Genomic DNA, 25904 nt, shown 5'->3' with positions numbered 1-25904 from the left:
TTAGTCTGGCTGTTTCTTTGTTTTTATACATTACAGTACAGTAGGGTACTTGTAAAGAATAAAAATGTTTTAAAAAATCATATTTACTGTTATCTTCTCCCCTCTTATTATCAGACCTAAATATGCTGCAGCACTGAGAGCTGGTGAAACTGCTAAAGCTGTGAGCAGACCACTCACCACAGTAATGGCAGCCATAAAGACAAATGAAGGCCAACAAGAAAATGCACACACTCCCACTATGAGGACAGAATAACAGGCTTCTTATTCACCATCAAAATAGTAGCAGCAAAAACTTATTTTAATTTGGTGAAATAAGGGCTTTCTTAAAAGGAGGGGGGGGGGGTGCTTAGAAAATCAGTTTTTAAAGTCCTGTGTGGGTAGCACAACAAATGGCATTCATCACTCTTAAAGAATCCACTTCCCCATTATATCTGTTATTACCGGCATTTTTCATTTCCACACACTTAGCTCTAAAATACTTTTCTATAGTTAGGAAGAAGCTTGAGTTGCTAACTCAAGAAAATGTGTACACTAATGATTATGAATGAAACAGAGATGCTGTGAAAGACATTTCATAAAGGCCTTTGAAACCGGTCTCTGAATTCTGATCCAGCGCACTTAATCTGCAACCTTCAGAGCAAGCACAAAAGCTCTGGAGATTATCTTCTAGACAGTTTTCTGCAGACACACTAAGACCATGAGTGTTATTAAAATGAAAAAAAAGAAATTTATTATGATTTTTATAGCAGAAATGCAACTCAAATTGTTTGTCAAAAGGGGGGAAAAGGTACACACTGCTAGTGCCGCACAAGCTTCTATAAACTGAATGAAGGTTGGTTGTTTGGGGTCATTTTTTTAGGAGTCAAAACAAACATCTCAGGGGCATTAAATGTGCATCTGACTGTACATGTTTAGCTGGTAAATCAAGTGAGCAAATGAGCAACAATGCCAGTTTTACTGCTTCAAAGTGCCATTAGATTAAATGTTTCATGCGCGTCCCCGCCTATAGATGTTCATCATTCATATTTTGCTCTGTGCGTTTAGCCTTGTGTATGTACATATTTTCATATTAATTTTTTTACACACAGTTGAGTGCATTAATGATCCCTGATGGGTTTAGCAGGGATTAGATGATCCCCTGAGCGAAGAGAGGATTATCAAAGTCCATTGGCCCCAATAGTGATAAAGGAGGTAGCCCATTACAGTACCAATAAGTCCATTTGTCTTTTGTCTGCACAGCAGGGAAACTGCAGCCTGGGAAGGCACAAGCCTAGCTGCCCTCTGCAACAACTCGCAGTGTTGGATTAATCATATCAACTTCACATGAGCTGACTGGTGCTTCACAAGCAGCTCTTGTGCACCTTTTCTTTCATGTAGATGTTTCTTATCTCTGTGAGGAAGTGCCTCATGTAAAATTGTCTTAACCACCAAATGAATTACCTTCAGCAGTGACGTGAGATGTCCCTGAAATAGAAAGTTATGATGAAGCTTGCTAGGGAAAGGGAAGCAACCTAACCTGTTTGAAAGGTTTTAGTAAAGTTGTTTGTGGCAGTGAAGAAAGTATTTTCCAAATTTAATGTAAAAAAGAAGTGCAAATAAGAATAAACCAAAGGAAGCAGGCTACGCTGGAAAACAAGGGTCAAAGGATGCTACTTAAAGAATAAAAATAATTATAACCAAAAGAGGACTCCTAACTCAGTCATATTGCTAAAGTAAATGAACTCTTTGAAATTAACTGCATTTATGTATGATTTTATCTTAAAATAAGATCAGATATTCATAGAAACTGCAGTTATGAATAAACAAAATGTATTTAAATGAATAAAATAACTATATTGTTCTATTTAATACATAATTCAAACATTCATGGCATAGGTTGGGAAAACCATGTGAACCCCCAGGCTAATGACATCAACAAAAGCAAATTAGAGCCCAATTAGTGAAGTAGAATTTGAGCTGTGGGTTAGAGCTACTTTGATTTATAAAACCACTCAACTACTGATGTGAACCATGCCCCGCAAAAAAGAGATCTCAGTAGACTTTCGATCAAGAGATGCTGGTTTGCATAAAGCTAGAAGGAGTTACAAAGAGTTAAGATATTCATGAGTCTGCATTTAGGCAAACTGTCTATAATTGGAGAAAATCGACTCCCCCTAGAAGTGCCCAGTTAAGATCACTCCAACAGCACAACACAGAATACTCAAAAAAAGAAATCCAAAGTAAAAGCTAAAGGCTTAAATGAATCATTGGAGCTGCTTAACATCTCTGTTCATGAGTCTACCATATACAAATCAAGATGGATGGCTGCATGGAGCATGGTGTCATGCCATGGACACCATATCATGCTGCATATCAACATGAAAACATCACCCCAGTGGTGAAGTTCAGTGAAGGAAGCATCATGACTTGCTGCCTCTGGGCCTGGGCAGCTTTCCTCATCAAGAGGAAAATGAACTCCCAGACTTGTTTGAGGTCAGTGCCAAGGGTTCACTTACTTTGCCCACCCGCATTGTGAAAGCTTAACAGGCGTGTTCAAAAAAAGATAGAAAAGATAAATTCAAAAGAGTTCACACACTTCACACATGGGGGTTTAGGAAATCCAAATGCTTCACTGGATAGAAGCACCATCATGCCTGTAGTGATGCAGTTATTTCTGTCATCCATCCTATAAATCACAATTTGTCCATACACTATAATCAATCTAATTCATATTTTAACAATAAACACTGCATAGTATATGCTAAATAATTGCTTGTTCACACACCATAACACACATGCAATCCTGTAGTGTAATATTTGTTAATGAGCGCCTGCTGACATGTTGAAGACATGTCTGTCAAGCTTTCCTACACATAGGGAAACAACATATTGGAGAGGTGGCAGCACCACTCTGCTGCAATATGTCAGGCCACAATGTAAAAACAGTTCTAAATACATTTAAAGATGGATCCTGAAACCATTTATCTAAGTCATTTTTAAACAGCTGTAATTCAACTTCGTCACAGTGGGTAATAAAAATGATGCAACAGAAAAGGTGTGAGTGCTGTAAATCATCTATATAGCATTTCTGCCAGCTGATGAGTCACATATACTGTAGTCACATATACAGTAGATTTAACAGATGGCTCAGGCATCTTATCAGGATGCCTCCAGGGCACTTCCCTTTGGAGATTTTCCGGGCATGTCCACGTGGTAGGAGACCCCGGGGTAGACCCAGAACACGCTGGAGAGATTATATATCTCATCTGGCCTGGGAATGTCTCAGAATCCTGTCAGAGGAGCTGGAAAGTGTTACCAGAGAGAGCAACATCTGGACTAGCTTACTGAACCTGTACATTATTTAAAAAGTTAGTTTTCACAGGATTTACAAGACTTAAACAAGCAAAGGAAACAGGAGGGCAGAGAAAGGGCAACAAGACAACAGAGAGAGCAAAGCAGACACATCCACTGTTCTCCAGCAAACAACGATCATAAAGAAAGAATCTAGTTGTAAGCGGGGTGCATCTTCCATCGTTTAGACATGGCTGATGCTGAGCAGGAAAACAGTTTTCCACAATGTTAAGAGCCAGAGGACCAACACAACACCATTTTCTATCACCCCAAGACAGGAATCAAATCCTTAAGTATGAGTAAAGCAATAAATGTGTGCATCAGATAGCAAATGAAATTGCATCTGGAAAAGTTTACATAAGGTCTACAGCTTTGGTGTAATGGGAGCTTTAAGAGTTACCTCAATGACTTTATCCAAATATTTCCAATTAATTTTCTATTTATCGATTATTCAACTCAGTGCTGCAGCTCTAAATATTATAATAGGTTACTATAAGTATGCTGATATCTAGTTAGCCCTCTTGCCTGAGAGACCTTCTGGGGGTATGAGGAGTGAAGAAAACCAGTGTACATGTAATAAAATGAACAGAGCAAGAAAAAAAACTAATGAACCTTCAAACTGCTTTTCATAATTTGTAAACACAGTCCAGATCTTTGAGCCACAAAACTCTGGTTACTGACAACCATGGTGTTGGTTATGGGAAACAACCTCACTGTCTGAGCTGTTTCACTAAAGGCAGTCTTGGGAGAGACTTTCATTCCATAATTCACAAGTGGGCTGAAGGCCAGTGTGTGTTGTTTAACAGCCGTAGGCATGCGCTGCCTTTGTATTCATTGCCAATGAGGAGGCTGGGGAAATTATTTTCTCCCTCTCGCTCACAGAGACGGTGAGCTCCGCAGTGCAGCATATCATTTGATGGTGCCAGGAAAAATAAAAATTTTTTTAAAAAAGACAAATAAATAGATAAACAGGATTTATCAGTTTAGGTGGATAAATTATTACTATGTGGATTAGTTTCCCTCTGAGGAAAAAAAAAAACTAAAAGAAGCTTTTTATGTTAATTAGGCAAAGTAAGACAAAGAGGGAGTTAAATGAGAATATTAAGAGTAAATGACTGATTACCAGACGTGGCAATAAAAAGGAGCAATGCTGTCTTGTTTTAAAGGTCTTGGTAATAATCTTCAGCCTCCATCCTGTAAAAGTCAAGGCTTTTATACTTTTAAAATTCCTTGAAAGTGTGTCCTTTAATAAGGGCAATATCCTTGAAAGTTCAATTTTGGTGCACAGTAGTCTTTATTAAAATGCGAGGCACATACTTGGTTTGTGTATGTGCAAGTGGGTGAATACGTAGGGTGGCTATTGCTGGAGAGCAGAGGTGTTGAGTCGAGCGTTCCTTGGTAAATAAAGCTTTAAAAAGCAGTCTTGCTGGTGAAGAGGTAGAAAAGGCTCAGTGCTCCCTGTCACAAGTACTTAAGTCAAGGAACATAGATAGCAGGGCAAACTAAAGCATGAGGGGAAAAGATGAGACAAGGAGGCCAATACTGCCATTACAGGCCGACAAGCCCCGTCTTTAACTGATGTCTCAGTTAGACCTGTGACTAAAACATTAAACTCATATCAAGCAGGAAAATACTCAAGAAGGGAAGCCAGCAAAGGAATTCACATAGCACTGCAGGTCATCTGGAGAGAATCACATTTCAAATAGTCAACTTAATTGTCCTTCGGTAAACCGAGTTGTTAAAAGACTTCAGAACTGTGACACTCTAAACAAGCTGCTGCCTTTTGTAGCAAGGACTGAAATGGTTTTAGGCAACCACTGACCTGAGAAGAGAGTTGTCTTGTATTACAACAAATAGTGTGTGTGTGTGTGTGTGTGTGAGAGTGTGTGTGTGTGTGTGTGTGTGTGTGTGTGTGAGGGGTGCTGTGAGTCAATAACCACAGGCTGTAGGATTCATTCTGCACTGTACAAAACATATAAAAGGCAGCACATTACAACAGTTTTCTCATTCTGTAAGCTCTCTCACACTTTGCCTGATTAACATTAAAGTAAGCTAAAATGAGTACAATCATCTGTGTCCTAAATTACCTGTCAGGCAATGAAAGCTGAGCGTGCAGCTGTATCACTTTTATCAGGTTCTGTTTCTGCCTGTGCCAGCAGCATATGGACTGGCTGTGCACTGTTCTGTATCTTTTCATACTTCGCATTAAAAAGAAAGAAAGAAAGAAATAAAGAGATGAAAGAACATCCAAAGTCCTCTGTTGATTACTGCTTAAGTACATGTATTTTATGCTGCAATGCTCCACAATTAGGAAGAATCCAAATTTGGCTGTCACCCCCTCAGTAGTAATACTGAAGTAATACGGTCCGTTTTCCCCGTAGAAGCTATGAGGAGGCATCCTCGTTCATCTGATCTGTTGTGTTCTCTCCAGGCTCTGACCAGTGCACAGCGTTCGACTGAAAAGCAGATGAGTCTGTTTTGCTCCTGAGTGCAAGCTCCTCTCTTAAAAGCTAATTACCTTGTCTCAACACTAAAGCCACCACTTTATAAGAGGCATTTGCTGCTTGGGAGTAAAGAGAAAAAACAAAAACAGACAAATCATTCCAGCAGGCTCCAGAAATTTTGCATCTATTGAATCTTTCATGCTTAGGCCTCAATATTTCTGCCTAACATACTGTAATTCAAACTGCACAGTAAAGCACTACAACACTGTAAGGCACTATCACAATGAGAATTTAGTTTTTCCCCCCAAGAAAAAAAACAAATCACAGTGAACATCAACCATGATGGAAATGACCCATAAACCATGCCAATAAATTGTTGGATGAGTTGTTGACAGTTGCTGCTATGATAATAAAGGTTCAGTTTGACACTCCTGTTTCCAGCTAATCAAGCTATATCATGAAGCAAAAAATAATTGATTCATTTGGGGAAACAGTGAATACCAATTCCATCGTGTTGCCCAGTACCATAATCAAAGGTTAATTAGGGTATTTAAGGTCATTTACTTCATTGATGGCAACCGTCTGCAGTCCTAACCAGTCAAATCAGAGTAATGACACAGAGGTTAGCTGCAAGCCTGTTGGACTGAAAAGCTATTCTTACACACTTGCACAATGGGCCAGATTGGCTGCCCCTGTCTCCATGATAACCAGATGAGGGGGCATTAAATAGACATGAGGCTGGATTAAATGTTTTTTAATAATTAACCTTACTTTAGGAATATTATTTATTTCATTTAGTGATATCATAATTTGTTGCGCGAGGTACCACATGTGCCCACAGTAGACACCATGAAATTCCCCTGACAGGGCACACTGAAAAACGCCACCATGGTGAGTATGAAGACAGCTGAGATAGAGCTCCCCGTCCTCCAAACAGACTAAATTATATCAGTACCATCCTATGTCGTGATGTATGACTCAGACATGCTAATAAGCTCCTAAAACCAAGGTAACACACATAAGTATACAGTGTCCCGGTTGGTCCTGATTGTCACCAGACTCTTCAAATCATATTTGCAACTACAGCTGTCAAACTACACAAAAATACAGTAGATATGAAAAGCAGTCTTAATGACGTCTCACTGGGTATAATCCAAGATCTTGCACTGGTTGTCCTGTACCATGGTACACTACATTAAGTAATAATAACCTATTGTCATGCCTGATGTTCTTCTATTCACAGTGCTCAGCATCTATCAGATCAAGAACTTTATTGGCTGATATCGTGTAGCCTGGAAGAGCAATTAGATGTCCTCATATGAGTCTAGCTCATAATGAGACTAGCTCCATTGTCCTGCAAAGTGTCTCCTCACATACTCAGCATACTGACAGTCAGAATACTGCTCATCTGTCTGGCCCAATTGACTGATGGATTTCCAAACTCTGCATCAGCCAAAGCTATTAAGTGGTCTGCTGGAGCAAAATGACTTTACTGTTCCCAGAGTGCAACATTAGGCTCAGCAATTCCTGCCTGCTATTGTCTGGGGCCACTGTGACAAAGTTAATTTCTTGCCAGACAAGCACAAACACTTAGGCCAACACACACAGTAAACAACTAAAATGAAAAACAGAATCATCAGAACGTCTTTTTCCTCGTTTTGCTTTTAGTAAACATTATGGTCACACAAGGTGACCTATACAGAATTAGTTCAAGGAATTTCAGTGAAAAACGTATTCTTTTTATGCTGAGTCATCGGTGAAGTATTAAACCAATATTATGTTCAAAGCCACTGTGTACTACAAGAACTATCCTTAAGAGCTTACCCTTTCAATATATCAAAATAAGGACTTGATACAAGGCACGTACTATTCAGCAAAGTTTAAAGGAAAACTATCTGCAGATAAACATCTTCCTCAAGGCCAAAACATAAACTGATAATTACTTGCAATCTACAAAAATGACAAGCTCTGTAGTAAAAGATGCAGACTCCACCCTAACCTGCACTGTCCTGGTCATAGCAGAGAGCTAGGAGACAACTCCACACTGTATATTCATGGAAAAGAGCTGGATGGCCCAGGCATCTTGTGGCACAGTGTGATCCAAGTTTTCCTTCCATGCTCAGCCAAACAAAGAGCTGACTTCCTACACCAGAGGTCTGGTTGTGGCTATATCCCCTCAAGGAGTGAAGGTACAGTGCACATGGAGCACATATGATGTAGCCTGAGGACAGTGGAAAAAGAAGCTCTAGAAGAGGAGGACTAATCAATGCTCCTAGTAAATGTGCTTTATTGTAGACATAATTGCTGCCTGGCAATGATCCAGTACTACTGAGATAAAGCAACTTAATTCTTTTGGTCTATAATGTGCTGCAATCTTTACAAGTGCCAGCATGTATTGAACACTTGAACATTCTTTAATCTGCCCAAAGGAAACGCACTTGGGGATTTCCCTTTTTTAATCAAGCGGGGTATATTCTCGAGATTCTAAATGTACCTTCAATCAGACCCTCAAAGCTGGATTCATGTCAGAACTGGAAACTGGAGTCATGCTGTAGATACCTAAGGCTCAGGGTTTGATTTATACATAGTTTGACGTCAAACTTCACCCATAGGTTTCTCCATCTCAATACTAGACAGAGTATTATACATGATCAGGTTGTATTGGACATTTATTTATATTGGAAAAGAAAGGAAACACTAATCAGGCAGTTAGTATGTGTTGATTATGTTTACAACATTTTTGACCTTGGTCCGTAGCAGAGCAATACACATGCTTAATCACAAGATTACTATGGGCTGTATGTTGTCTCTACTGGTCTATGTATCTTCGCTACTCAAAATATTTGAGATCCAAAATGCATTTAGCTAAACCTGACACATTTTCGCCAAGCTGAATCCTTTGACGAACTTCCGTTTTGCATAATGAATACACCTTTAGTTTTAAAACTGTATCTTAGACTTTTGCCAGCAGTGCAGACTAATAACAGATAGGCTAAAAGTAAAGCATTTAAATGGAGCAAACTATCCAGAGTTATAGTCATATCTGGTTTTCTTCCCTTCATTGTAGTGAGTTAGGTCTAGTTGCAATGCCTCTTTGTCTGGGGGCCTTATCTGGCTATGAAGCATCAAGTGCTGTCTGTCTCTATTGGCATGGTGATGGAGGCAAGGCCTGCCATCCCTCTGTTCTCATAACAGCCCAGCAGGCTTCATGTTTGCTGCAGGTGTCAGAGAAAACGTCCCTATAGCCATTAGACTTTAGCGCTGCTGGTGATATGTTGGCACCTCTGATGGGAAATGACTTAAGAAGGTGATGATGGGGAAATTGAAAACGACAACAGAGACAAGACAGAATAAGGGGTGGAAATTCAGGCTGGGACGGCTAACAAACATTAGTTACTTTGGGAAAATAACTTAGAAAACTTAGTTTTCAAGTATTTCTCACAAAAATGTGCTGTAAAATCATCTGCTACAGCTCTGAAAGTGCAATCAACAGCAATCCAGCATGTTAGCTACTCAGAAGACACTGCTTCTTCAGTAACACATAAAAACTACACAGAAGTAGTCAAGCATATGGAATCCAGCACACCACGAAGACAAAAAAATCTAAAAATGACACGAGGCAGACAGGCTGTAGTAACCACACAGTAATGATGGTTGTTGCTGCTGCTGCTGCTCCAAAACTGTCACCAGGGGAAAAACCTTGTTATGCTGAATATTCAGCAGCCATACTGTTTCCAGGTGGCATGATATCATATACAAGGAGGTATAATTATATGCACAAGAGGAAGTATTCTGTCAAACAAGTAAAATTTGTAGCTTTCAACTCTGTCATGAATGATGAGCAGAGTTCAACTTTAGTGAAAAGACACTTGAATTGTGAAGACTCATGAGCAGGCCCCAACATGGATTTATTCTCAGCAACTAATGAATTTCATCAACACTTTTTGTAGCAAATATTTCCTCCAGTATTATATTAATAATTTCATCAAAACACCCACAGTATAGAGAGAAGTGTCACAAATTGAAATTGACAGAACAAAGATATTCAGTTTAATATGAAGGTAAGTAAGACCAAAAAAAGCAGCAAATGTTAACATTTGAGTAGCTGAAACTGTTAAATTGCCATTTTTGCTTGAAAAATGACGATTATTTTATTCATATTGACTGTTCTAATAGTTATTTCCACAGAATTTCAAGAGCTAGGTTCATTTTGCACCACAATACATTTGATATTATGCCTTCCATAAATTATGCATCTATAAAAGATTAGAGATTTAAAAAGTATCTCTCAGGCCACCTTTATTTCATTGTACAAGAACTGGCCCATCTGTGGGTACTGAGGCCAATTTCAATGTGAAGACAAGTGCCACACCTCCCTGCCAGGCGGGGAGCAGGACACCGAACTGGCAGATTAGACCACCTGGCCCTGCCAGACTGTCAGCCTATTTATACTCAGAACAATAATTTACACCACGACTGCCCAGTAGCAAAGAGCTCTAGACCCAGAGGGAGGCAGCTCTGTGTGATGTTCCCATGGTGAAAAAAAAAACAGAGCCTCTGTATTGACCTTTTGTCTTCGTTTTCCCCGTAAGGCTACTGTATGCTCCTTCAGCCGTGACGAAAACTTCTCGGTGTGCAGGTTACACAAAGATGTTTTGACATGACCTGGATTATATTAACGAAGTAAATGACCTTTTTAAAGTTTATTTGTAATTTGATTTTATTAAATATGTCAAGTGAGAGAGATTTCATGATGACAGCTTGACACAGTTAATGTAGACAATAACACTGTGGCCTATGTGCTGTAGATGCTGCACAGGACCGCAATAAAGCCTTTGATTAAGCCCATGTCAGAGTTTTGATTTGTCATGCTGTCAAACCTAGCATCAGGGATCAAGGAAATATAAGAAGCAACTTCATAGGATCAGCCAAAATCTACCAAGGACAAGCAGTAGAACACCCTGTGTAATGGCTTGCAAGTAGAGGTGAGCACTGAAATATACAATGTGTTATATCTGCTCTGCAGACTCTAAAAGTAGTCATTTTGCAGTAAACCACACTGCAATTAAACAATGAGTTGCTTGAACTAAAAACACCCAAAAAGCCCAATTCTTGTGCTGCTGCATCGGCAGACATTTTCACATTAGTGGCACGGGCTGTGTAATTTGGTGGGACCAATATTTCATTTCAGAGGGTTTCAAAGAGTAATGAACATGTCACCAAGTGAAATTAATGTGTCACTGTGTTTAACAGATCCACTCAAAGTAAAGAATTTGAGTCACTGGGAAATTACATATCAGACCCGTTATCACAGTTCATACAACCCTGGTGACAGTTTTGCTGTTACACAACTTTGAGATGTACAAATGTAATGTCATGATCTTTGCGATCTCACTTCAAACAACATATTATATTCTCACCCATAATCATATCACCCTGATAGGCCTGTGATATTCTGATTACAAAGGACAAGTACTCTCAACAGTAGGAAATTCTGAACACTGAGAATTATGCTCTTCTCCCACATAGATTTAATGGGAATAACTGCAAATGCATTTGCATGATATGCTCAAAATGTGCACACTTGAGATTGTGAACCTGCATGCTGTACACAACCTGGGAATGCTAATGGTCTCGATTCGTGTGTAAGAAACATCTGGTGTCTCAGGAGTTTGACACCATCAAGAAACCATCTTTGGAGGTGCATTACTGCCAATGGCTGCAACTTCCCACCCTGTTTTTTTGTTTGTTTTTTTACTGAGATGTAGCAATTTTTTTTATCTTATGACAGAAAACAACAAATACCATTAAGACACTTTTCTTTTTCTTTCTTTTTTTGTGAAAACAAACATAATTAATTATATTTAGAAAAAACTTTATAGAGGAATACGTCAGCAATTTGGGACGCACACTTATTTGCCACGTTTTACCCCTTGTTCACACTCACACAGACGTGAAAAGAAGAGGCCTCTATAATATAATGATTCAATAAATAATATGTAAAAGCGAATGAGAGAATGTAAACACAGTTACTGTGAGCGCCGTAAAGCATGAAATAGAACCAATGCATCTGTCATTGTAGAGGTGATGTGAAGCAGTTAAATCAATTTCTAAATAAAAATCAAAGTTATGTTATATTAATATGTTATGCCTAGTTTGTTCAGGCTAAACAAGAGAGAAAGCATAAAAACAACAACTTGGGGTTTTAAAAAGGTTTTGGCAAACAAACTGTGCTTTTTGTACAGTATGCTGAATCAGCATCCACACAATTAAGTCTGATATCAATTCTAAGATTTTGGGGTGCTGGTAGGTGGATTTTGTTTCTTTCTACCTTTAGACAGACAAGGCTAGTTGTTTTTATGCTGGGTTATGTTTAACCCTTTGCAAGAAAACACATAAGGGTGTTTTCCCAGAATGTCAAACTATGACTTTGTTTATCTCAAATGTTTGTCCTCAGTGTAAAATTCCTCTCAAACATGCCGGGAGCCACTTGTCAGGAGCCTCTGACTGAGGGGGAGCCTGTGCTCCCATTCTCTCTCCCTCGCTGTTAAGAAAGCAGACAAAAATATCTTACAGCATAACACTGGGAGAGTGTTGCTGATTGTCAGAAATGCTGACTCAGCAAACTAAAATTACAGACACTGTATGTGCATTAATGTGTTGGTGTAGAAGAGAGTGCTGAGTGTGTGTAGATGCTTCAACAGTCATTTCAGCCTACTACATATCCAATCCCCAGCATTCTTGTTGAAAACACAAAAGGCTGGAGGCAGAGATTAGTCCAAGATATTGTAATTAGCTACCACCATCACAAAACTGCTGCAGTGGAAAATGCATGACAAAAAGACATGAGAGATTTCATGATGTGTTCACTGTCCCAAGTGGTTACTGTACTTCTCTTTAGACTCCATGACCTCACCCAGTTATTGTCATTTTCTGCTGTTACAGTATATCCAAGAACACAACTGCACTTGTACAGAAAAACCTTGGTTTCAGCATCCATCTGAATTTACTGATGCTTTAGCTGATTTGATACGTCTTATAAGCTGATCTTAAAAACATTAGGCTGTATAACCACCTTTATTGGCCAAGTATGTTACACACAAGGAATTTGTTTCCTGTACAGAACTGAGGCAGCCATCTGCGGCGCCAACTCAACCGATGGCTCTAACCATCGGGGGCAACGTGGGGGTTCAGTGTCTTGCCCAAGGACACTTTGACATGTGGACTGCAGGCACCGAGATTCGAACCTTCAACCTTCTGGTTGAGAGATGACTGCTCTACCCACTGCACCACTGTCGCCCCCCCTCGTATTAGTTGATGGGTGCTGAGGTTTCTGAGAGAAAGCTTAGTACTGAGCCTGGAGGAGAGCTGGAGCTAAATGGAGTTGATTTATTGATTGTATCTATTTATGTGTGCTGTATATATGAATAAGAATGAGAGAGGAAGACACACTAAAGGGCAACACATATTGGCGGTGGCACGTCATGCCATGTGAGACGTCACACGATGCCCATAACACACACCTTGGCAGCAGCACAAAAGCAAAAAGGTACAGTCTAATTAAAGCTAGCTCCACCTCCACCAGCTACTACATGAAATGCTTCTTACATATCAATATATCTGCTGTGCGGGAGCCTGTAGCTGCATATTAACCTCTGCAATGATCAGGGTTGACAACTCTCACATTTTGGCATGAAATACCTGCTCTCCCTCTGCCTGATCAAATCTCACACCAAACAAACTGAGACCTCTAAAAAACTCTAAATAAATAAACTAAAAAAAAAAAACAGCAACAAAACAACAAGACCTAAAATCGTTATCAGGTACACAGATTTGACATTTATATGACATTTCTGGCAGGACTTCCCTGCCCTATATAGTAGAATACCTAGTAAAATAATTAATCAGTTAACCTTGTATGGATTGTTGAACAGACATACAGGGCACACGTACAGAAGCCCTTAATGTCAATCTGTCTGACCGACGACTCATTAACCGAAAATACTCAACTGACATCGACATAAAAAGAAAAGCAGCAAATTCCCCTTCAGTTTCACAAAATAAAAGGTTTTTTTAACTTCTAAATATTTAATGCAAAAGTAATTTTAAAGAAATGTTACTACATAAAAGTAAAAAGATCAAGATCCTTTAATGCATACAGTATACTGAGTAAAATGTACTTTACCGATTTTAAAAGTTCTGCTTTAAATTATCGTTCAATTAAATACAGAGGATTAAATAAGATAAATATGTTGTATATGTTCAAAACTGATGTTTAAATGAAACCTTCACAAAATTAAATGTTTTAAATTCAATGATTTAATGTTTATGTAAAACACTCTTGGCCCAATTTTTGTTCAGTTTAGCAACATCATGGCAACATCAAACTTTTGCTTAACCTAAGTAATGAGTAGTAATTTAATTAAAGGTATGTGTCTGGTAGAAATCACTAATGGAAGCACTGCTTATCCATTAGGCATCCAGATTAAGCTTTAAAACGTGTCACAAAGGAGGTGATCACTTTCATTCAAAAAGAAGTTATTTTGCCACATACTTATTCAAAGAGACCGCGGCTTTTGGAGTACAGAGCAGTGATCCTCAACTGTAACTCCCCCTTCACACCTTAGTGCATGCTTTCACTCTCTTACAGTGTGTATTCAAGTGTAGACCTCGTCAGACAGGAAAGGGAAAACTGCAGCAGAAAAATGCACATAGCACTCGACAGAAAATGGCTCCATCAGTATGTTAAATTAGGAATTGACAGCAATTTGTCCTAATTTTAAAATGTCTGCACTAGTAACTGAATAACAGGTGATATCCTCTCCGTTTCAGACAGACAGTAGTATCTAAGTTCCTCTTAAATGTCAAAAAGCTATTCTCAGTAATAACCGGTGAGAGGTTGACGAATATTCCTCTGGCAAGCATCTGTGGTACTGTGTGTGTGTGTGTGTGTGTGTGTGTGTGAGCGTGGTCAATTTAAGCAAGCATCTCTCAGCAAAAACACAAGACAATAGTGTCAGTATTTTGAATATGAATTTGATGAAAGAGAAGAGGAAAAAGCTCTTATCACATCTTACAGCTGGCTCTAGTGGGTGTAGTTAGAGACAGCATGACCAGAAACAAACATATCTTGCAGTGACAAGGGCTTTTTGCTGTGACGCAAAACTCTGAACTGTCAGGATGAAGAAAGTGGGTTCTCTTCTCCAATCTTTCACCTCGAAAGTTGTTCCCAAAAGCTGCAGTGATGGACATTCTTCTGTGCCCAGTTAAGAAATGGAGCTCTGACCCATTTGCTTCCACACGGGGTATTAAAGTAGGACATTAAACTGTCTTCTGAGTATTACACTGAAATCTGGTATGTGTAAAATTAGAACGAGGACCTAATCAGCAACCAACTAGTACCGAATTTCAGGAACCCAACTTCTTTGCATGTGCTGCATCATTCTGAGGTTGTGGTAAAGCCATAGGATAAAAATGCTGAAACCAAATCTGGCACCACGACTGACCATGTCAACAGATTTGTCTGAATTATTTGGTATGGTCTTGGAGAACAGTAAATCAATTTTCATGTAAACACAAATATAATTACAACACGCTATAATTCACCAGGACACCATTCACACTAAGTACAATTGTCACTCTCATTTTATTATCCTTCTCAGTAAGCACGATTGTGTGTGAATGTAACAACTCATATTAATGAGTCCTGTTGGAAACAGGTAGCAAAAAGCATTGTTGACTCTAGCTCCTTTGCAAATGAGCTTCATTGTGTGTTTTGGATGAGAACATGAGTAGAGAACTGGCATTTGACGCACAGTCATTAACAATGCAGTGCTGCCAACATTTTTATTTTCTCTTCAACACGGGCAGACACAGTCACACACCGATGACTGCACCTCAAAAGGACCCCTCTGGTAAACTCCTGACGTTCACAGATGACCAACTGGTCATCGGTCTCATCAACGATGGCGATGAGTCGGCCTACAGACAGGAGGTTGAACAGCTGGTGAAAGGTTGTGGTGCGGTCGCAACAACCTAGAGCTGAATATGCTCAAAACGGCGGAGATGACAGTGGACTTCAGAAGATCCCCACCCCCACATCACCATACTCAGCAGCACTGTATCAGCAGCGGAGTCCTTCAAGTTCCTGGGCTCCACTGTTTCCCAGGCCCTGAAGTGGACATCCAACATCAGCATCATCACCAAAAAGCCACAGCAGAGGATGTACTTCCTGCACCAGCTCAGTAAGTTCAGTTAGCTCAGTAAGCTCTGGACAGTCACTGCACAGCAAAATAACCAGACAACAACAGTTTCTTCCCCCGGGCCATCACACTGATGAACAGTTAACCCATGACTGTATGAGAGGACACAGCAATCACCCCAGTGCGATAAACTGTAAATATAACCATTGTATACATCAGGATGAAAGCTCTTATGCTGTAATGTAAATATACTGTATGTATATACATATATTTGATTACACATATTTGAATGTACACATTTAGTTTTTTTTATTCTTATTTTCACAATTATCTTCTATTTCCTGTTGCCACACAAACACATTAAGAGTCAAATTCCTTGTATGTTCAAACATACTTGGCCATTAAAAATGATTATGATTCTGACTAATCTTTTGAATATTATAAGGAAATGAAAGACCTGAACATTGATAGCCTTTATCAGGAATATTTTTAGGAGCTGAACCCAAGAAAACAACCAACAATGCCAAAGCAAGCAAAAATACAATGAAGAGTATTCAGACACCTTCAGCATGTGCACACCTAATAGTGTGAACAATTGTAAGTGGATAAAAGGGCCATTTTGCCCATTAGCCTAAATGGTCGCAAATTTGTTAAAAATCTAATCTCTCATTCACACTATTCAGACTCCTAATGCTGTACTTTGTAAAAGCCCCGCTGGCTTTGCACACCTGAATTTCAGCAGTTTATCCCATTCTTCCCAGCAAATCCTCTCAAGCACCATCAGATTGGATGGGAAACGTCTGTGAACTGCCATCTTCAGGTCTCTGCACAGATGTTCTATAGGCTTTAAGTCTGAGCTTTGGCTGGGCCACTCAAGGACAGTCAACTTGTCCTGAAGCGGCTCCAGTGTTATCTTGGCTGTATGTCACCGATGTGCTGAAAGGTGCGCCCCAGCCCCTTACCTCACTTCTGATCTGTCTCCCTGTCCCTCCTGCAGAGCAGCACCCCAGAGCATAATGTTGCTACCAACATGCTTTACCGCAGGAGTGGTATTAGCCAGGTGATGAGCAGTACCTGGTGCTCACCAGATGTAGTGCTTGGAGCTCTGCCCAAAGACTTCAGTTTCTATGTCATCAGCCTAGAAAATCTATTTTCTCATGCTCTCAGAGCCTCCTAAATACCATTTGGCAAGCACTGAGAGGGCTGTCAGTGTCTTCCGCCTAGCAATTCTACCACAAAGCCCTGATTAATGGAGTGCTCCTGAGATGTTCATCTTTTCAGCAGGTTATCCCCTCTCTGCAGAAGACTACTGAACCTCTGTTCTAGGTCACCTCAGTAAGCAAAGCCCTTCTTGCTCAGTTTCTCAGGTGGCCACACTGACAACTCTAGGAAAAGTCGTGCTGGTCCCAAAGTTTTTCCCTCTCGTGATTATTTAGGGCACCATACTCCTGAGAACAGTCAAAGATTTAGAAATTGTTAAGCCTTTGCACTCATCTATGCATCACCACAATGTTATGGCAGGGGTCTGCAGAGAGTTCAGTGTGAGCAGTAGGACTTTTATATACACAGGTGTGTCCCTTTCTAAACTATGTCCAATCAAATCAATTTGTCACAGCTGGACTCTAATCAAGTCACATGGTAATTAGAGCAAACAGAATGCACCTGACCGAAATTTGGAGTGCCACACTGAAGGGTCTGAAAATGTTTGTAAAGGAGAGATTTCAGTTTTTGTTTTTAATACATTTCTATGTTTTAACTTATAATTACACTGTGTAAACTGATTGGCAAAAGTGGCAAATTTAATCATTTAAAATAAAATCTATAATAATAAAATGTGCAAAAAGTGAAGGGTCTCAATACTTTATGAAGCCACTATATCCAGCCAAAATTTGATAGGGCACACCCCAACCAAATGTCAAAAGGCCCACATTTTAACTGCAGCTCAGGTAGAATATATGTAAATATAATCCATATAGAGCCTACTGCATGTGCAACAACTGGAACACACACCCCATGGACTCAAGATGAGAGAACACTGTGCTGCATTTCAAAATTGCCAACAGCTTAACTGAAACGACCATATAAATTCCAAATCAGTCTGTCTGCTCGGTGTAGATTGCTGTTGTCATCCTAACCACATATGTTTTTAACATTAGGGTACAGCTTTATAAAATGTCATGCTGATACGGCTTCAATTCCTAAATTAAAGTAGAGGTTAGATAATTATGCCATGGGAACAAAAATACACTGCAAGTATATTCAAATGAGCAAGGCTCTAATTTGTGCATGTGCCCACTCACAGGCACAGAATCTGGTTGGTGAAAAACTATTTGCATGCAGCCAGCATCTCCAGTGGTTCTTAGGCAATAGGCAATTAGAGGAGCTACCGCTGCTGTTATCTGCTGCTGAATCTGAAGGCACATTTCAGTAATATTAACCTGGGAGGCAAGCGCACTTTAGCCTCCGGGACAACAAAGAACAGTAAATATCCTGCAAGCAAAATACTTCAAGTACTGTTTCAACCTCCTTTTAAATAGCAAAAGACCTTTCAACTTACACTGAACTGCTTGAAATCTTAAATAAAACATAAAGATCTCAAACCATAAGCAGATGACAGCTGGTTGTCCAGCCACCTAATGTGAATTTACAAGTGCTGTTTGAAGAGTAATCACAGCAAAGGCCTAAAAGGAACTGAAAAAAATATTAGCTGATTATTCAACCCATGCAGGATGTTTTTCCATAACTGGTTTCCTGGTAAAGTTGTCAGGGTAATTAACACTGTGCTTCAGAGAGGTGTTACATTTGAACATTTATTTATAATTGGAACTTGCCAAAATTGGAGAAAAAAAAAATATTAAAAAGGGGAGACTTTGGTGAAGTATTAAATTTCACTGAATTAACATTTTAACTAATAAAGAAGAGCACTCTGTAGAGACATGATGATAAAACCTAAAGGGCGGAAGGCCAGATAAACTTCATAAGGCAGTGGTGGATTACTGTTTTAACCTTGAACAGCATATCATGGACATCATACCTGTGATGGTGCAGTCATAGAACAAGCTTCTCTTAAGCCCTGGGCCACTTCATTCTGGCAAAGATGATGCTGCAGTAGTCTGACTTCATCTTGTAGTCTGCAAAACACACCAGCACATAAAACCTGAATACATCTCTACCTTCACGGTTCTCAGCCAGCTTTACATCTGTGTAACTACAGCAGTCACCATAAAGCCCATGTTGACATGGCACACTTCTGGTTGTGATGCTAAAGTGCTTCCACACCGACAGCAAATTCTGGCCCACTGGCAAAAGTTCTTCGCTCATTTTAGCAAGAGCACTGCTTTGGCTCAGCAAGGCATCCTGTGGCAGAGGGACTCAGCAAAACAGTTGGCTATGGCTGTCCCACAGCACACTATTTGGCCTCACAGCTACACACCGTCTTAGCCAATCATATTCTTATTAGAACACATATCAGGTAGATTACCTTGTAGTGTGGGGCTTACAGCATTGCACAAATTTGCTGCCTACCTAGCCAGCATATTGGTGCTGTACAATCTCCTAGTGCATACAATGCCAGAGATGTACAATCTCTGAAGAGTACAAGGACATAAATTGCTGTCTTTGCATTTTAAGCCATCAGCCTGGGCTTGTTCATTTGAATTTCCTCTTCTTTCTCTGCATCGTGTGGGGGAAAATGCCCACACTACTTGCACAGTTTTTCCATGGTGCTATTGTCGGTGTGAAGGCAACTAATGCAACACTGAGCACTGAAATGATGAGCAGACAATGTTGCTGTAATCCCAAAACATTTTAATAAGGAAGGAAAACTCAAAGACAGCTTAACACATCAGACTATGTAGAACTGTTTTGAGATAAGCAAAATAAGAATTATACACAAAACATTTCTATCCTGGCTGCTTACTAATTAGATCCAAAGAATACATTCACACACACACACCGTAGCACTACAAGGCACTAAAATATGTACAGCTAGTTACTGCAGCATGAAAGCAGGAGAACAACAGCATAACGAACAGTCCGTGGGCCCAGAATAAGGGAGATCCTTTCAGGGGATTAAAATTAGCGGAGCATAGTTTTAATCTTTTTTGGTGCTCTATCACAGTGGTTACATCTCCAAAGAGTGAAGACTTGAGTTGACATGCTTTGTATAATCCCATAAATATAAAAGATGCTTCTTCAGATGTGGATCAAATTCCTGTAGACTGTTAAGAACCAATGTTGTATTGATAAAGGACCTTAATACAAAATTAAGGGGATGAATACTGTAGGTGTGATTGTTTCGCTGACAAAAACCAGACTTGTGCGTCATTCTAACTCTCATCCACATTAACAGAAGGAACTTCCATTTTGTTTCATTTAGCTTAACATGTTAGCAAATTTCTTGTTTTGCTTTAATACATCAACTCTGGCAAAATTGCTAGGAATACTTTGAATACTTAGCTGAACAATTTTTCACACTGATCAAAGAAATGCCCTCCCATAAAACTGTCAGAACTTTTGTCAAACATGCAGTAGCACTCCCCCACACATGTAAACGTATCATTTCTGTATATGGACTGACAACTTCATCCAGGTTTGACACCTTTTTTGTTTCTCATTTTACATAAATGTGTGGCATTAAGTGGCTATTAGCTATGTTAGACGCTGACATCCCCATTCCTAATCCCATCTACTTTGCAGTGATCAGCCAACCAGCTGAAACACCAATCAATGGGCAAAATAACTGACTGCAAAATTCACCTTGTGATTTAAAATTTTAAAAAATTTAAAAGTTCAGAATATTCTCATGATCAACACGATGCCTAATTTTATACACTTCTTTTTAAAATTGGTCCACACATAGAACACTAACATTATCTGAGCCATTCCACTGACCATATCATCACTCTGCCTCTAGCTACAACTCCTACTATACCCATGCTCACCCTCTACAACATCCGGCTCACACTAGCAAAGAAACCATTAACAGTAATGAGAATCGATGGGGGTGTTAGAAGTATTGGCAGTCCAGCCCAGGAGCTGCTTTCTGTGCCATCTTTATTAGTCTGGAAAAAGAGTGCTGGGTCTCTAGCCTGCCAGCTCTAAATAGGAGTGCATTGATCAGAAGGTCAAGCCAGGCTGAGTCCAGCCCTTTAATTGTCTGCATCATTCTCTCTTCTCATCTGTTTTCTCATTCCAGCAGCTGTCAGTCATCCTCCCAGGTACACCAAGGCCACCATCACATCATAATACGTGGCAGTTCGCATGCACACAGAAGACTGACTGTACCCTGTAAGCTGATGAAGAAGACATGATAACCATGGACTTAAAATAACCAATCTTAAGCCCTTTTTACACAGAGATTGGCACAAAGTGCTGGTATTTTACTTCTCCTTCAAGGTGGCTTTTTTGATTTACACCCTTAAAAAGCCAGCAAATTGCCGCTACTGTGTCCATTTTACACAGCTGCCAGAATCTCAGTACTAGAGGTATGATGCTAATCGTGACATCACAACCAATTTTAAATTTTTTTTTTTTTTTTTTGCATTTATACATGGAAATTGGGAATTACAGTAGCCAGCTACATGCATGCAGGGCTGTGTGTCTGTTTGAGGGCAGGGCTGCACACACACACACAAGGTGCACAGCAAAACTGACAGAAGCACGCTTTTTGGCTGTTCACACAAATCCTTCACACAGGGTTGTGCAAACATGTGGCTGTGTTTATTCCTGCTTTAGAATGTAATTGCAGTGAAACAATCACAAAATAACCTTTTAATTCTCTGATCCAGTCTTTTCTCACTGACACTGCGCTCTCACCTCATTCACGCTCTCGCTCCCTCTCCTTCACAGGGACCTCCAACCGCCCCATTCAGCCTCGTCCCGTTTCTACAGGAGATGGGGTGAACTCATCAAAAGTACCGCCTCTTGTTGCAGCATCAACATCGACCCCCCCATGCCAGGACTGTACCTTTTATACAGAACGGCAAGGCGGAAAACTCCTGCGACGAATGAGCAGCGTAAAAGCGGCTTTATACTGTTTATAAGGACAGTTGGGAAAATGGTGTTTCTGCAAACAGTTACCACTGAGATCCAACAGCACCAACCACCATGTACAGCATGCTGGGAAAGCAGATGAACTCCCTCCTCCCTATAGAACCTCATGAATTACCTTTCATTTTTATTCACTAGGCAAATAAAAATTCGTGAGAGAAGTAAAACTTTCACTGTGTTACCTGCCCTGAAAAAGGACCAAAATTCCTATTTGGTTCAGTCTATATTTCTCGGATTTCAGCACTTGCTCTGGGGGAGGAAAACAAGTCAAATCCTTCCGCACATTAATCCAGGTGTCTGGCTGCCACACGGCTCTGACAGAATTGTATCCTGGCTTTAGAGCTGGAGTCACTTGAGATGTATTGGCAGCTAATCAACCGGCATCTTCCATCAAAAACTCACAATGACAGGGCCAAGCCTATTTTTACAAAGTCTACCAGGCTAAGGGCATGTTTCAATTTTACAGTCTTTATAAACTTTAGTGTTTTGAGAGCAATCACATAAACACATCCGGTGTAAAATATGTCTGGCTGCCAGCCTGCTGCTGATTTTTACTGGATGTATGAGGGGTAACTAAATAGTTTGGTAATATGTTACTTTCCAGAAAGTCTACAAATAAAAGCAGGCTCAGATAAAACCAGAAAAGGAAAACAGACAGAAGCCAACTTAGAAAATTCAGGAATCATGGGATATGGGTTTGGAAATCCACCAAAACATCTAATTATCGCTCCCAATAGCCTGAAATATGTAGATGTCATTCCTACAGGACATGGTAGCCAAGGGTAAAGAATCTAATGATGCTGCAAACATTTTTTGCTATAATCAAGTCCTCACAGCTCAGAACTACCACTGAAGATTTAGTCCAATCACTAAAATTATATCCCATCATCAGCACTGACTGATTAAAAGTGTGGCTTTCATCTTCATGAAAAATATGGCATTTATGCAAGCAACTGTCCTGCCCAAAACACTTCAAGCACTGAGGTCATCCTCTGACAACCAGGTAATCAGTGCAAAACGAAAATGCTGTTGTTCAGCTCATGAGTTTCAGAGGTCGTACATGTTTGAAATCTGAGCAATACTTCCTGCACTGGATTAACATGAAAGTACATCCAACCCTCTAGTTGTCAATGTCACTGCAGCTTCCAGACTTACTGGGCTATGAAATTATTCTTCACACATTTCAGAGACTTCACATATGATCAGTGCCCACTGGCATCAGATTTACCCTAAAACTGAAAGTCACACAGCTCAAATGACTGACCACAGGAAAAATATTGTAGTAAGGTGGTTACACCCAATTCCACAGTAATGCAGTCTGCCTGATTAAAAAAGGCTATGTATAACCGGTCAGCATTTAGGACTAAATGGAACCTGTTATCAAGCAATTTTCATTCACCTTCTGTGTTACATACAGTACATAGGCCTACAGCATGTCCCATGTGACACTTATGAGCGAGTCCCCTGCTCCATTTTTTAAGCCTCCGCTCCCATACTGTCATTTAAACAAGTTTCTTCTTATACTGGAGTGAATGTGACGCTTAAGCTCTTGAAATATTCATTCTAAATAAACATTTGAGTGAAGCAGAACACGGGGTAACACAGTGACGTCTACTAGGGACGTGACTATAACCAAGTTAGTGTCAACTAAATGTCTCCATTTGCACATTAACCTTCTCCACGTTTCTCCCCTGATGTGCACATAAAGTTGTAAATAAGACATATCCTGACAGTGAATACACCTGAATGATGTTGGAGTGATTCTGTCACAGAAAAACATTCAGCTCACACCTTTCACTGGCATACAAAGGGATAAAAATATCCCGCTTCTTAAGGAGTCCTTTAAAATCAGTTCTGTTATTTTAACAATGAGAACTGCCAATGAATTTGAGAATGACTTCTCTGAAAAGGTTCTGAAGATGTCTGATCAACTTAGTGCCAAAAAATAAAACCCCTCATTTTTCATGTGAGCAGCACGTTGCAGGTGTATAATCCTTTTAAACCATTTCTGTTGACATTTGAACTTTCCAAACGTTACTGCGCCAGCAGCTACAAACGAATATTTCTCATTCCAAGGATATTACACAATACACTAGGACCTATGACACTGTATCAAGTATTTTTAGAATCATATAAAGGAAAGCTGCACCACTACACTCTCTTAATATAATTCTCATCAGTCAAAGACACCTAAAGTGCATAACTCATATAAATCTTGGCCACCCTGAAGCTCAGTGTGCACTGTGCAGCGCTCTTATCTAAGAAAATATAAATATCAGGCTGAACTCAGTAGTAGCGGGGACTCAACAGTAAGGGCCTAATTAAAAACAATTAAACGCAATTAAATACAATAATCTTGTTTATGTGTTTCATAAGGTGCCTGGAAGACTGAACAGGTACAAATCTCTTCTGAGAAAAGCTCAGTTTGAAAAAGCAAAATGACTATGAAGTAATGAAAATGTAGGTTTTCAGTTCATGATTTTCTCTTTGAAACAAATTCAACATATAGTTTTGCGCCACAAAAAATAAAGCCCATGCGCCGACTGACCAATAATTGCTATGAACTGGTGTCACTGTTCTACTCACTCTTTTTTGATGCGTTGTACTTGCACAACCCAAAAATACTCGCACATTTACTGATTCTTTTTATCCAGCTGCCAAATTCTCCTGAGGGTCAGTAAAATATTTTATATTGAACATGTAAAGATTTCAGGAGTTCCACCGATATTTCAAACATGTAGGAGCAGAGTTATTCCAAAAAAGGGCAGAGCCACTGTTGCAGTAGCAGCTCATTACTCAGTTGCATTAATTAGACTGAAGATGTCAGAGGTCTAAACTGCTTCTAAGGGCTTGTTAATGACCAGAGCATCTACTGGGACATCCCACTTCTTAATGAAGCAATTGCCATCAGCAGATATAAACCTTCCATGAACGCTGGCTGATAAGCTTCCAAGGAATATGAACTTGAGAGCACTGACATGCATTGATGTTTTATTTTAAACAGTTTAGACCTATGACATCATCAGACTAATTAATGCAACTGAGTAATGGGGTGGCACACCTGGTGTTTTTTAGCTGCTGTTTCCAGCCCTAACTATTACTTTCAAGTAAAATGTCTTTAAACTGAGGCTATTGTTACACATATAAGGATGTTTTTTGGTCCTACTCCTGCTCTAAGACATTTAAAACTGAGTTATTCCCAGTCCAACATTTACATCTGTCTAAAAAATAAAGTTGCATACTGTGCTGTGCTGACAGGATACCTACATTAATCAATTATCAGTGATAGGCAATGAACAAATGTCACTAAATGACTAATTGTTTAAGCTCTTCAAATAGTGTCTATAAGCTAATATAACGGCTACAGTATATGGCTTTTCTATTAGGTATGCATAATATGCATCACAGCTTTCTATTAACGGTTTCCAACACCTTTTGCATATTGTCAGTGAAGAGCAGAGTGATAGTCTGGATTTTTACAGCCTGTCTTTTTACAGTAGCAGCACTCTTGTTATGGTTTGGTCCCCCTCACCAGGAGGGTGAGGGAGAACTGGGGTTGGACTCAAGATGGCTGACCCAGGTGCTAGTACAAAAAAGGTGGTTTAATGGCCACAAGTCCCAAAAGAAAATGAGGCCACAAAAGGTGACCCATGAGCATCAGGCGAGAGCATAGACGCCGGTCAGGAGGGCGACACCGGCGCCAGGCTTGAGAGCGTAGCGGCCGGTCAGGAGGGTGACCCCGGCGCCAGGCTTGAGAGCGTAGCGGCCGGTCAGGAGGGTGACCTCGGCGCCAGGCTTGAGAGTGTAGACGCCGGTGAAGAGGGCAACCTCGGCGCCAGGCTTGAGAGCGTAGACGCCGGTCCGGCGGGCGCCCTCG

General features: G+C 40.0%; 1 protein-coding gene across 1 annotated transcript in view; it reads right to left on the bottom strand.

The window, feature by feature from the left end:
- LOC109955271 (ecto-NOX disulfide-thiol exchanger 2) overlaps positions 1 to 25904 on the bottom strand; it is a 164845-nt gene that overhangs the window by 132709 nt on the left and 6232 nt on the right. Inside the window, exon 2 of the mRNA XM_020591267.1 lies at positions 19011 to 19107. The gene's annotated coding sequence lies outside the window, so the exon portion shown is untranslated. The remainder of the gene's footprint in view (positions 1 to 19010; positions 19108 to 25904) is intronic.

This window comes from Monopterus albus, unplaced genomic scaffold (genome assembly GCF_001952655.1).
Source record: "Monopterus albus unplaced genomic scaffold, M_albus_1.0 scaffold2.1, whole genome shotgun sequence".
Lineage (NCBI taxonomy): Eukaryota > Metazoa > Chordata > Actinopteri > Synbranchiformes > Synbranchidae > Monopterus > Monopterus albus.
This window is presented reverse-complemented; position numbering and strand designations above follow the sequence as displayed.